The sequence below is a fragment of the Lactuca virosa genome, chromosome 4, assembly GCF_052849685.1.
Source record: "Lactuca virosa cultivar CGN04683 chromosome 4, Lactuca_virosa_CGN04683_v6, whole genome shotgun sequence".
Lineage (NCBI taxonomy): Eukaryota > Viridiplantae > Streptophyta > Magnoliopsida > Asterales > Asteraceae > Lactuca > Lactuca virosa.
In genome coordinates, this window is record NC_136429.1 from 141,682,072 (window position 1) to 141,696,511 (window position 14,440).

The following is a 14,440-nucleotide window of genomic DNA, read 5'->3' on the forward strand; positions in this document are numbered from 1 at the left end:
CTGTAATGATTGTTGTCAAGTCTTTCTGACTTTGTACATAATCATTAAGAGGATCAATGCATATAAGTTTAGAATCTAATAGATTTCAGTAAATGACATGAATTTGGAATTCTTGCATTTGCAGTAAGGATTTGGGACTGTGAAAAGAGGATCATTGGAGTGATGTTCAATTGATCTATTTTACAAAGTAAAGATCATAGACAAACATAGTATGCATACTTGGTGTATGGCATGACTAGTGTTTAGAAAACATAGTGTACATGCTTGGAGCATGGGACAACTATTGTTTTAAATTCAAGTATAAAGTTGATAAAACCGAAACAATGAATAATGAGTAATCAGTATGGTGATAAATAAAAGTGTTTATTTATATTCATAGGGTTTGATACCATATTTGATTCATTTATTCTTGTGTTTTACTTTGCATGTTTTGACTTCCAGAATAACTAAGTCGCTCTTCCTGAATGATTAAGTTATTCAAACCATCCACAGTCGGTCATATGTTGGAAGTAGATATGAATCAAGACTGTCATGGGTTGGTTTGTAGAGGTCCAAGTTGGTGGACAAAGTGGTGCTACAACACTCATGAGTGCTCATAAGTTCTGAGTATTGGATTCAACCCACGCTCATTTGAATCACTTCATTGATTTTATCACGAGTGATCATGAGACGATAATATCTTATATTCTTAAAACCTAGAGATATGAGTTGTTACTATGAGTTGGTTATACATTGATTGCACGAAAACGCATTGGTAACTCGATGTTATAAAACGTGCCTTTGTGTATGATTCAACAAGTAGTAGAACAAGCCATATGAGTCGAAGTTTATCCATTCCTTTTACCTTCGGGATAAAAGCGATATCTGTGGGCCCCTCGATGATTTAGTGATGACACATGTGAGTGCTTGGCCAAGCCAGGACTGATTTGATTTGTTCAATCAGTCAGTCATCATAAATCGGAAATCGGGAAACAACAAATGGACAGAGAGAATGATTATAATCCATGTCTCAGTCCATATGATATCTAGAATGGAGGAATATATGATCCCTTATCTAATGGACAAGTCATTGACAAAGGTCAGAGTTCATCGACAAGGTCAGAGTTCGACAGAAGCTTTTGAGAGCTACGATTGCTGATCGGTTCCTGAAGTCATACGCAATAATAGTTTTAGACTTATCCAAGTGGGAGACTGTTGGATTTATGTCTAAGTCCATAACTATAATTGGTAAGACTTGACCCGACCCGGCATGGTCCATTTGGGTTGCATGGCATCATGCATTTGGATAGACTATAATGAGAGAAATAACACTTAAGGTTGGTTAATATATTATAAGTTCTAATATATTAATAAGGTTATTTAATTATTATTGATCAAGAATTAATTTGGAATTAATTAAGTGATCAAAAGGAGACTAATTAAATATATGATTGTATAAATAATTCATTCTTATATATGTGGGCTTGTGATCCAAGATTTCTTATGTTGGACTAAGTCCATGGGGTGACCCATGGATACTCCATGGAGGTTAAAATCCATGGAGCATAAGGAATGGGTAAAGTTATGAGTTACATGGTGTAACCCTAATAGCCACCATATAAAAGAATCTCATGGCTCAAGAAATCGTGCACTAATGTGTGAGTGTGAGGGCTAGACGATTTCAAGGAATGTTCAAGTTTCTCTCAAGTTATTCCAAGTGTATTTGGTGTTGTGTGAACCATTTGAGGTGTCACACTTGGGGCACTAGGCACTCAAGCTTCATGAAGACATTCTACATCAAAGAGGTATGTATTCTATCTTGTTATATTTATTATTTTGTATGCTAGATTAAGATAATACCTTGGATGTTCATAATTGTATGTATAATAGAGAAAACATAGATCCAAGGTATTTAGGGTTGCATGTACACTTAGGAGTGTTAGAATGCTCATAACCCAACACAACAATGATAACATTTGTGAACCAAAAATGTGAGAGCATGTAAGATGCTTATTCAATAACAACAAAACTTCCATCAAACACTTTATACAAGCACTGCAAATAGTCAACAAAGAATTGGAAACCCTACAAATCCCGGTTTAAGTCCATTTTGGATTAGGATTTTCTTATTGGGCCTAATGGACCAATAAGCTTCCAATTTGACTATTTTGGGCTTAGAACTCCTATATGGACTCTAATTGGACCCACTTTCATTTATTTTGACATTTTGGGCCATAATGGGCCTAAAATGAAATAAAATACCCTAATGGACCTTATTGGGCCATAACTAACCTAATTAGCCCTAATGGGCCATAAGACTCATACTTGATGAATATTGGGCCGTGAATTTATCTAAAAGGGCCAATGGGCCGAAAACCATCAAATTAGGCCCATATTATGGACTCAAACTCAAAAAGGCCCAACACATTCCTCTCCTTAGCCATTCTCGGCCAATATATATAAAAAAAGAAGATTAATGGAGTTGACTTCTAAGTTGACACATCATTATTACTCAAAGGTTATCAAGGTATAGTACATCTCATGCATCTAGGGCATCTCATGTTCCCATGCAACTTCTCTCCCCTCTCCTCTCTTTCTTCTTCGGCCGAAACCAACTCAAACACACACACACACTCTCAAAAATCTCTCTCAAACACATAAGAACTCTCTTCTCCTTTTCATCCAAATTTTCGAGAATTAGAAGTATTCCACGGAGTTTTTCATTCAAAAATCACTTCTAGTTACAAATCTTGGGAAGTTCTTACTTAAATCCAAAGTTTAACTTCTATACCTCATCAAAAATCATCTTTTAATTCATTCAAATTCATGATCTTGCCTCTTAGAAAACATCTAAGCCAAAGATCCTCCAAGAAGCTTGCTAGGCCGAAAATAGCATCAAACTTCTTCCATTCTTCTTCAAACCGAACCCACAAACTCAAGGTGAGTTCATACCCATCTCTTTTCGGTTTTCACAAGTTTTATGGGGGAGAATACAAGTAAAATGTGTAGATCTATGAGTATGTGTATGCTATGTATGATTTCATGTATGTATGTGTGATTTTATGTGCTTATGTGTTGAATATGTAAACAAAAAGGAAAGAAATCTCGAGATCTATGGCATAAGAAGGAAAACAAACATGATCTAAGGTATACTACACTAAACAAGTCAAGAAAAGTACCCTATAAGATTAAAATCAACATATAGCAACATAAAACCAATTTTTGGGCTTAAATTGTCAAATAAACAAAAGTTGGGTTAAAATTGCCATTCACGGTTTTTCTTAAGGGTCAAAGGAGTCAAAACAGTTAAAATAAATGTTTTTATGAATATTATGCTCTTCAAAGGACTTGAAATGTAAATTGTAGCTTAATGGGCCAAATTTTGGGCTTTTCGGCCCATTAAGCCCAAAATTGCGAAAAAAATCAAAATTTCAAGGGGATGATTGATAAATTTCACAAAACAGGAGGTAAAAAGCGTAAACAAAACTATTTCAAGGGTTAAAATGCTTTTCTTTTCCAAAAAGGATCAAAAATGTAAAGTTTTTGGAATTTGGGCCAAAATTGTAAAAGATGCAAAAAGTTTGGACTTTAACCGAAAAACACTTTTCTGGAAGGGCTGAAACTGCCAAAGAATAAGCTTTGAGCTAAAAATACCACTTGAACAAGTCTATGGGTCAAAAGTGTCAAGAAAATAGTTTAAGGGCTTAAAATGTCTTTTGTTTGTATAAAGGACTAAAATTGTTATTTTTATTAAAGAAGGGCTAAAAGGGTCAAAACCAACATTTTGAACCAATTATTTTATTGTTAAGATAATTGAATCAAAAATACCAAAAACTACAACTCATGAAAATAGAAAGATGAATATACGTATAAATCCAAAAATCGTTATAAACAAATCGATCGGTCTCGTGTCTATACAAAAATTACAATCGTCCAATCAAACCTTCCAACAATTATACAATACATAAAACAAGTAAACATTCGAAACTTTGGGCTTGAAAGTTACAATCATGCTTGTTGGGCCTTTGTGATCCATTAACATGATTTTTGGGCCCAAGGGATAATAATAATAAATGTTATTGGGCCTTCTATGACCCAATTTCATATTTAAGGGACCCTCAATGGCTTTAAGTGCTATTGGGCCTTAGTGGCCCATTAGCATTGCTAGTAAGGTCCAAGTAAATCAAATGTGAAATGGGCCAACGTGTCCTTCGTATACCCAACAGCCTAAAATAACTCACGAAAGTAGCAGGACTTTGTATTCCTCTTCTCCTCGTTTGTTAGGCTTATGTGTAATCAAAGTAAACAAATTCAGGTCGTTAATCAATAGTAATAAATGTTGTTTGGATTAAGTGAGTAATAACGGGCGACACCTCTAAGGGTCGTTCGTAGTCTGTAGTTATAATCAAAGTCTCCTGGAAGGAGAGCGAGAGTTTGTGTATAGATCTATACGGGGGTGACAAAATCTTAAGATCAATCCCGGCATACGTTAGGTTGCCAAGACAGACGAAATAGTCATTATTATGCATGGTTATAACGACTCACATAATTAATTAATCCAATACCATCCGAGAAATCAAGGAAGAGTAATCAAAATCAGTCGTTGTGACGGTATAGCAATTTGAAAAACAATTATATTTTATGTTATCGGAAAACATCGGGTTTTTCGAGGAAATCAATACCACTCGCTTGTATTTTTCTATAACTATAATACCAAACTCCCTTTTATACACGTTTTGAAATCATTCATGCATCAACTTATGGATCTTCACACTTTGGTAAACAATTGTCTTTTCAGAAAATATCAGATTTTCTGGGTTTTATAAACTACAGAAATCATTTTTATCACAACCCTGCTTATGAACTCACCAACATTTCATATGTTGACGTTTTTCAAAATAACTTGTATTCTCAGGTAACAGGTAAGCTGCAGGGTAATATCAAGTATGTTAGGAAGCTATGTTTTGAAAACTCTTAAACAACTTATGTTATGGATGTGTAATATTTAAAACAATGTACTGGATGTGAACAATATCAGTTGTAATGTATTGATGCATGGTGATGTTTATGTTATGATTCATTTATATCCATTGTGATGATATTCAATTTAAGTCACGCGAGCCCTCGGACGTTTCCGCCGTCTGGTTCGGGGGTGTGACAATGAGTGGAGTAGTTCTTTTCATGCTCTTTCAGCTGTTGAGACGCATATGCTATCACCTTTTCTCTTTGGGTCAAAACACAACCCAACCCAACCCCAGACGCATCGCTATAGACAGCGAAGTCTTCAACTCCATCGGGTAGAGATAAAATCGGTGCCTCACATAGCTTCTTCTTTAGCTTCTCAAATGCTTCTCCGTGCTTATCGCTCCAAGCATAGGTAGCTCCTTTGTGTGTCAAAGCTGTTAGTGGAGTAGCGATCGAAGAAAAGTCTTGGATAAACCTTCGGTAATACCCGGCTAATCCCAAAAAGCTTCGGATCTCCGTGGGACTTTTTGGTTGTTCCCCCTTCGTCACAACTTCAATCTTTGCTGGATCAACCATTATCCCTTCGTGGTTGACCACGTGACCCAAGAATTGGACTTCTCGAATCCAAAAATCACATTTGGAGAACTTTGTATACAGCTTCTCCTTCTTCAAGACTTCCAACACTTCTCGCAAGGGTCGGCCATGCTCCTCTTGGCTTTTTGAGTAAATCAGAATGTCATCTATGAACACTATTACAGATTTATCAAGGAACGGATTACAAACCCTGTTCATTAAATCCATGAATGCTGCTGGAGCATTGGTTAGTCCAAACGACATAACCAAAAACTCGTAGTGCCCATATCGCGTTTTGAATGCAGTCTTCTCTATATCCTGCTCTCTTATTTTCAGCTGATGATATCCTGACGACTTTGTGAGCCTTTCTTGTTGCTTGGATTCCTTGACGACTTTGTGAGCCTAGCACCTCAAATGTTGTGCCTCAAATGCTTCACACAACACTACAAGACTTGGAATAACTTGAGAGAATACACTTGCACTCAAAAATCGATTATGCCCTCTTAGAACTCACTAGTACCGATTTTGCTAGCTATAGGGCTTCTTTTATAGTGTTGTCACAATTAGGGTTTTCACATTAATGCCCATAATTGTCATGACTCTTCCTTTCTTATGATCCATGGGTTTGTAACTCCCATGAACTATCCATGGAGCTCCAAATGGTTATAACCCAACTCCATAAACCATGGATCATAAATCCACCATAAAAGATTAGATGATTGACATAATCAACCCTATATGTTTAATTAGTCTCATTTTGATCACCAAATTCATTCTAAATTAATACTTGATCAACACTAATTAAATAATACTATTATTAATATATTAGAACTTATAATATATTAATAATCATAAGTGTCCTTTCTCTCATTTAGTCTATCCAAGTATTGCAATGCCATGCAACCCAAATGGACCATGCCGGGTCGGGTCAAGTACATACCAAATAAAGTTATGGACTTAGACACTATTGTTGGATTAATGTCTAAGTCCATAACTATATTTGGTATGTACTTGACCCGACCCGGCATGGTCCATTTGGGTTGCACTTCACCGGTACAATTTATATGGATAGTCTTTTGAGAATAGTATATTTATGATTTATATTAATATATTATAAGTTCTAATATATTAATATGGAATCATATTATTTAATTAGTATTGATCAAGAATTAATTTAGAATTAATTAAGTGATCAAAAAGGAACTAATTAAATATGGACTCTTAGATATATATATGTGTAGTGGGCCAAGTTCATTTAGGTTGGGCTAAGTCTTCATGGATAGTCCATGGAGCTTTAACCCATGGATCCTAGGAAATGAAAGGTCATGGGTATTAGGGTTTAACCCTAATCCTCCACACTATATAAAGGGTCTTATGGTTCATGAAATTATGCTAGTGGCTAGTGTGGATACACTAAAGAGGGCAATAACTGATTTCATAGTGTGAGCCAAGTATCCATATTCTCTAAAGGTTTTCCAAGGTGTTTTGGTGATTTGTGATTCCACTTGAGGCTTCCACACTATTGGGGCTAAGCTCTTAAAGCTTGAAGACATCAAGCTACATCAAAAGGTATGTCATCTAACTATAACTTTGTAGTATAGGTGCTTCATAATATGCTAGTTAGGATGAAACCTTGGAATATTTAATATTTGCATGTATAATAGAGAAAACATAGATCTAAGGTTTATAGGGTTGCATATACACCATAGGAGTGTTAGAATGCTCAAAACCCAACAGTGGTGTCAGAGCCATGGGTTGTTTTCTGTTATATTGATGTAAATGTTTTATTTTCAAAGTTGGAAAAAAAAAACATGACGTTTGTCAAATTTTAAGATAATTACTTGTTTTTGTGAAAAACTAATTATTTGTAAAATTTGAATCATTTGCTATATGAGTTGAATTAGGTCAAATTTAGAAAAAGATAAAATGATATGATTATTTTATTAGTTTTAAAAGTTTGATCGAAAGAGTTTTTTGAAACCTCCATAAGTTATGGATATGAAAAGGTTTTAAAAAAGTTGATTCAAAATTTTTTATGGAGTTACAAAACATAGTCTTAATGTTTTAAAGAATTCCATAACTTGTTCTTAAGTTATGGAACATGAAAAGTTTCATCATAAAACAAGTATTTAACTCCATAAGTTATGGAATCCAAAAGTTTTCAAGAGTTACAAAACTTGCCCTCAAGTTTTGGAATTTGGAAAAAGTTTTTTTTTATGATAAAAAAAAAGAATTGAATTCTAAAACTCTTGGGTTCATAACTTAAACAATTAATTAAATGGTTTTAATTTTGAATTTAATAATTGGAATTATGATGTTTTTATTGAATAATTCAATTAACTCTTATGGACTTTATTAATAGATAATTAAAGTGTTTAATTAAAAGAGAATTAATAATTCCATAATGACATGGTTTAAATTTAATTAAATTAAGAGTATAGTTTAATTAATAGATTAAACCACCAAGTATTTTAAATGTCTAAAATACACCCTTATACTATTATAATATTAAAAGTTTAATATATTATATGTATAAGAGCAAGTCGTCTTACCATTAGTAGGCCTCATTCACGAAGCCGGTCTATATGGGGGGTATAAGGTTACTGCCTATAAAATGGCAGTTTAATGGGTGTCTACTCTCACCCACCGCTTCCTTGACTGGTGGAGGGTCGTTAACCGAACCGGTAGGACAAGGACTATAATTCTCCCTTCATTAAAAGTATTAATGATAAATACTAAGTAACTAAACCTTTTATAAATTCCCAATCTTAGTTACTTAGGAAAATGTGAATAAGGTGCTAATCCATGAAATTACACTTTGCACTTTGTTTAAGCTGTTAGTGGAGCGTGTGTGGTTAACCGGCACACTAACCTGGACTTAACAAGGTAGGCAAAGGGTAACTTAATGTTTATCATAGTATCGTTGGAGCGTGTGTGGTTAACCGGCACATCGATTGAGGGGTAAATATTAAGGGTACCAAGTATATTTGCATGGTTACTTCACACCTTGTTTTGTGATCCTCGTCATCCCAGTCACAAAACCTGAAGGGCACACTCGAGATTGAAACATGTCATTGAAAAGTTCAATGAATCTCAAAAGAATCTAGGAGTTTCAAAACCAATTAAAACCTAATAATACATTTCGTTTATCTTGGTGGAAATTGGTGAATCGTCATTCACCTACCTTCAAATATTTTATAGCTTGGATTACGACATTCCTCTTCCAAGTTATAAAATAGTTTGTTGGGTCCTAACCTTAATATATAATATTGGGTGTTATATTAAGGACTTAAATCAACTTTACGTGAATTTCTCCCGTTGTTGATGTCTGGTTTAGACAACAATGATCTTCCCAAACCAAGCTTTCCTAATGAATATGACTTCCTGAGTTTGGCTCATGGAAGTCATACTTCTCTTCCTCCACCTCCTCCAATTATTCTCCCTAACCCACAAGTTCAAGGTCACTCAAGCCCTAATGGCAAGCAAGGTCTATGTGTGATCACATCTTAGAGATGAAGTCACATATTTACAAGCCGGGAGAGTTGGGTGTCAAAGTCTTGAGAAAGTTGGATGTTCAATCACTTTCTAAGTCACATAGTGAGTTCCTTTGGGACTACTATGAAACAGACTATGACATGAACCTTAATGATCATATCTATTTGCTTGGTGCTGCTGAATCAGCAATGATTTGGAACGATAGTAAAGCAAATTTGATTAGAAGATCAACTTCCCAAAAACTTTATGGACAGTGACAATGGTGACACTGGAAATCCAGAAAAAGCATTCTCTTCCCAATGGAAAGGGATTGACTATAGTCAACCCGGTTGACCAAATGGTAAAGAGAAAGGCTAAGTCTGAGATAGTCCCATTACCAAAGGGTCCATATGTTTATTTTGCCAAAGGAAGGGGCGTTGATTGCAAAGCTGCCAAATTTACCTAAGGATGTTAAAGTCAATAAGTTTGACTCTACATCAGGTAGAGCCTATTATCTAACTCTGTTAAGTTCTATTTTGAGATCCTCATTACATGATGTGACTGGGTCACATGTTGATGTTTTAAGAATCAAAGAATAGAGAGAAATCTTAAAGGAAGTATATGCTGATTCTGATCGCGAAGGTAGATTTCGATCGCATCAAAATTTTAAGCAGTTGCTTAAGAAGTTATGATATATTGCTAAGGAATAGATAACAACAATTTTCCATGTGGATTGTAAGGATAAGTTTTTCCGCAAAGTTTTAAAATAAAAGAAAATTGTTTAATTTTATTTATTTGAAGTATCCTTACAATGGCATTTGTGGAAAATTGTTGCTTATATGATTCCACTGACAGCAATATTGGAAAATGGATTTGATTCTTTCATTTGTGGTAGTGTCTAAATTTACCAAATCAGGAAAGTTCCTCATCACCCAAGTTTCAATTGGACCGAAACTTGGAATCATGCAAGTTGAATAGTATGATGAATGAGAACTTTCAAGCATTAGAAAATCAAGACTAATTACTTGTTCACATGGATGTGTGAGTCAAGTGAAGGACTAAAGGGATCGAGTACACATTCTTGTGCACTGGTCATGTCCACCACAAAGCTCGTTAAGACTATTTGATTTACTAAAGTTTAGTAAATATGGTTATACTTACAAGTTTAAGTATAATTCTGAAACATTGGAAAAGTCTCAATGTATGGCAGAACGAATGGGAAGAATCAAATTAGGCAGAAAGATAAAAGTTTCTCAAATCTGAAAAGATGGGAGAGTACTTTAGTATCATGTTTGTGATCATCTTAATGATTTAGAAATCATATCACAATTAGTCCTCTAAAGGTCATCTTAGTGCATTCTTATGACTAAGAAGAGCAGTCATGAATTGTTGAAATGGTTAGATCAGGAAGATGAGTCATACTTCGTTCCAAAACAATTCTTAGAGTCATACTCCAAGATTGTAACTTGAGTGACATATCTTAAAGAAAGGTTTAAAACACTTGTCAAATGTAAGAGTAAAAGTGTCCTACTCTTGTACATTTGAAATTGGTAAGTTGTGATGTTTTGGATAAAACAAAGACCAACTAAAGCCAATTGTGTGAAGTGTTTGTCTTGATAAAGAATCCGCACTATCTCTTGAATATTTGGCAAGATAGTCTTATATGTCAAGAGGATAGTGGGAGTCTTAAAGATCCTAAAAAGAATTTCAAGAACTAATCAAGAATAAAACCTGAGGTTCTTCACTAGCACACGACTTGAGGTTTATAACCTATCGTGTTGACATATTCTGTGCCCATTCCAGTTAAAGTTGTCTTTGCATAGGAGTTCTGAAAGTTCTCAATTGGTTGCATAACAACTTGGAAGCAATGGCAGACCCTGTACTGCCAGGTGGCAAGAAGTTAAGATTGCATAAGTTCAGTCCATATGAGTTTGGATTTGTCATTATCCTTGTCTTGTGACTATGGTTTTGACGATTCACATGGATAAGAACACATACACCATAAAATCTAAGGGTCATAAGGTTTCTCTCCGATTCATGAAAATGATGGTGAGGAAACACTTCCACCAAGTAGATTTGAAGCAGATGGCAAAAGGTCTAAACAATTGAGACTATGATTACGGCATCCCTTTTCATAGTTCTGAAATTGTTTAGACACACATGCATGCTATCTAAGGAAAGGTGTATGATTTTGATAAAGTTTTATCAAAGCATCTCGTATCAGAAATCTGAACTTCGGTAAGAAAGTGAATAAAGTATTGATTTCTAGAAGTCCAGCTGATTTCTGAGTACATGTCAAAGCTAGTGGGAACATAAGTGTTATGCTAATAATCATCATGTTAGTTGGAGCATGATAATTATTGTTAGTGTTGCAAGTTAGCAATGTTAATTTTAGAAAACAAAAGTTTCAATTCGTGAGGCTGCAGGGATTAAAAAAGTTGTTTTGCTATAATTAAGGGAGAGGATATACTTCATTTCAGTTCTAAAGGCTTAGATTGAGACCTTAATCATCCTTAGTCAAGAATATATATATGAATTTCATGTTGGATTGGTTCAACTTAAGGAAATTCTATATATTGCGTTCTCAAAATTCGATTATGATTACGGCATCCCTCTTCATAGTCAAATTTTGAAAACATGGCAAATAAAAATATTGTAGCAAAAGACTGGTCTAGAATCATGTCTTTATGTGAGACATCATGAATTGTGTACCATTTGCTTTGGGTACAGGATCGATTGCATGTGCTATAATATTTGTCATTTCTAAATTTTTCCAAATGCCCAGAGGCATTAAGAAGGGAAAAGGTCTAGAATTGGATATGACTAAAATGATTAAGCAATTGTCGAGGACAATCTGAGGTTTACCAAAGATTGGTTGCTCAGGGACACTTGGAAGCATAGTGCTAATTTTGGAAGGACCATATTGACATATTCTGAAAAGAGGCATCTCTTATTTAGAAGTGATAGTCAAAATGAGAATATGGAGTTGTCTCCATAGGTAGAAGTTATCTGTGTAAGATTAGAAAACTTAATCCAAGAAGCATGTCCAAAGCAATGTACTTTGAATATGAGACTTAGTTTCCATGGAGTTGATCTCCATTGGAATACCTTATAATGACTGTTGACAAGTTTTTGTGACTTTGTACATATTCATTACAGGAGGGTCAGTGCATATAAGTTTAAAATCTAAACAGATTTCGATAAATGATAGGAATTTGAAATTCTCACATTTTTCGATAAGGATTTGGGAGTGTGAAATTAGAATCATTGAAATTATGTTCAATTGGTTTATTTCACAAAGTAAGGATCATAGACAAACATAGAGTGCATACTTGGTGTATGGCAAAGCTATTGTTTAAGAAAAACATAGTGTACATGCTTGGAGCATGGGACAACTAGTGTTTTTAATTCAAGTATAAAGTTGATAAAACCGAAACAATAAATAATGAGTAATCAGTATGGTGATAAATAAAAGTGTTTATTTATATTCATAGGGTTTGATACCATATTTGATTCATTTATTCTTGTGTTTCACTTTGCATGTTTTGACTTCCAGAATAACTAAGTCGCTCTTCCTGAATGATTAAGTTATTCAAACCATCCACAGTCGGTCATATGTTGGAAGTAGATATGAATCAAGACTGTCATGGGTTGGTTTGTAGAGGTCCAAGTTGGTGGACAAAGTGGTGCTACAACACTCATGAGTGCTCATAAGTTCTGAGTATTGGATTTAACCCGCGCTCATTTGAATCACTTCATGGATTTTATCACGAGTGATCATGAGACGATAATATCTTATATTCTTCAAACCTAGAGATATGAGTTGTTACTATGAGTTGGTTATACATTGATTGCACGAAAACGCATTTGGTAACTCGATGTTATAAAACGTGCCTTTGTGTATGATTCAACAAGTAGTAGAACAAGCCATATGAGTCGAAGTTTATCCATTCCTTTTACCTTCGGGATAAAAGCGATATCTGTGGGCCCCTCGATGATTTAGCGATGACACATGTGAGTGCTTGGCCAAGCCAAGACTGATTTGATTTGTTCAATCAGTCAGTCATCAGAAATCAAAAATCGGGAAACAACAAATGGACAGAGAGAATGATTATAATCCATGTCTCAGTCCATATGATATCTAGAATGGAGGAATATATGATCCCTTATCTAATGGACAAGTCATTGACAAGGTCAGAGTTCGACAGCGGCTTTAAGAGCTACGATTGCCAGTTAGGTTTTGAAGTCATACTCAATAATAGTTTTCGACTTATCCAAGTGGGAGACTGTTGGATTAATGTCTAAGTCCATAACTATATTTGGTATGTACTTGACCCGACCCGACATGGTCCATTTGGGTTGCACTTCACCGGCACAATTTATATGGATAGTCTTTTGAGAATAGTATATTTATGATTTATATTAATATATTATAAGTTCTAATATATTAATATGGAATCATATTATTTAATTAGTATTGATCAAGAATTAATTTAGAATTAATTAAGTGATAAAAAAGGAACTAATTAAATATGGACTCTTAGATATATATATGTGTAGTGGGCCAAGTTCATTTAGGTTGGGCTAAGTCTTCATGGATAGTCCATGGAGCTTTAACCCATGGATCCTAGGAAATGAAAGGTCATGGGTATTAGGGTTTAACCCTAATCCTCCACACTATATAAAGGGTCTTATGGTTCATGAAATTATGCTAGTGGCTAGTGTGGATACACTAAAGAGGGCAATAACCGATTTCATAGTGTGAGCCAAGTATCCATATTCTCTAAAGGTTTTCCAAGGTGTTTTGGTGATTTGTAATGCCACTTGAGGCTTCCACACTATTGGGGCTAAGCTCTTAAAGCTTGAAGACATCAAGCTACATCAAAAGGTATGTCATCTAACTAGAACTTTGTAGTATAGGTGCTTCATAATATGCTAGTTAGGATGAAACCTTGGAATATTTAATATTTGCATGTATAATAGAGCAAACATAGATCCAAGGTTTATAGGGTTGTATGTACACCATAGGAGTGTTAGAATGCTCAAAACCCAACAACTATATCCAACAGTCTCCCACTTGGATAAGTCTAATAACTATATTTGCATATATGACTTCAGGATCCGACTAGCAATCGTAGCTCTTTCAAAGTCTCTCGGAACTGAGATAATAATGATAATAATGATATGCCATTTAAGATAAGTGATCATATAATCCTCTGCTCTCAAGATATCAGCCGGACAAACACATGGAACATGGTCTTACTTATTGTCCAGCATTTGTTTCTCGATCTCTGATTTGTTTCGACATAGAACTAAATTGAACATATCAATTAGGTTCTGACCGGGCCCGGTGCATAAGTCAAAACCAAATCATCAAGGGGCCCAGATATCGCTTCTATTTCTAGAAGGAATAGATAAACTTCGACTCATATGCTTGTACTGACTACTT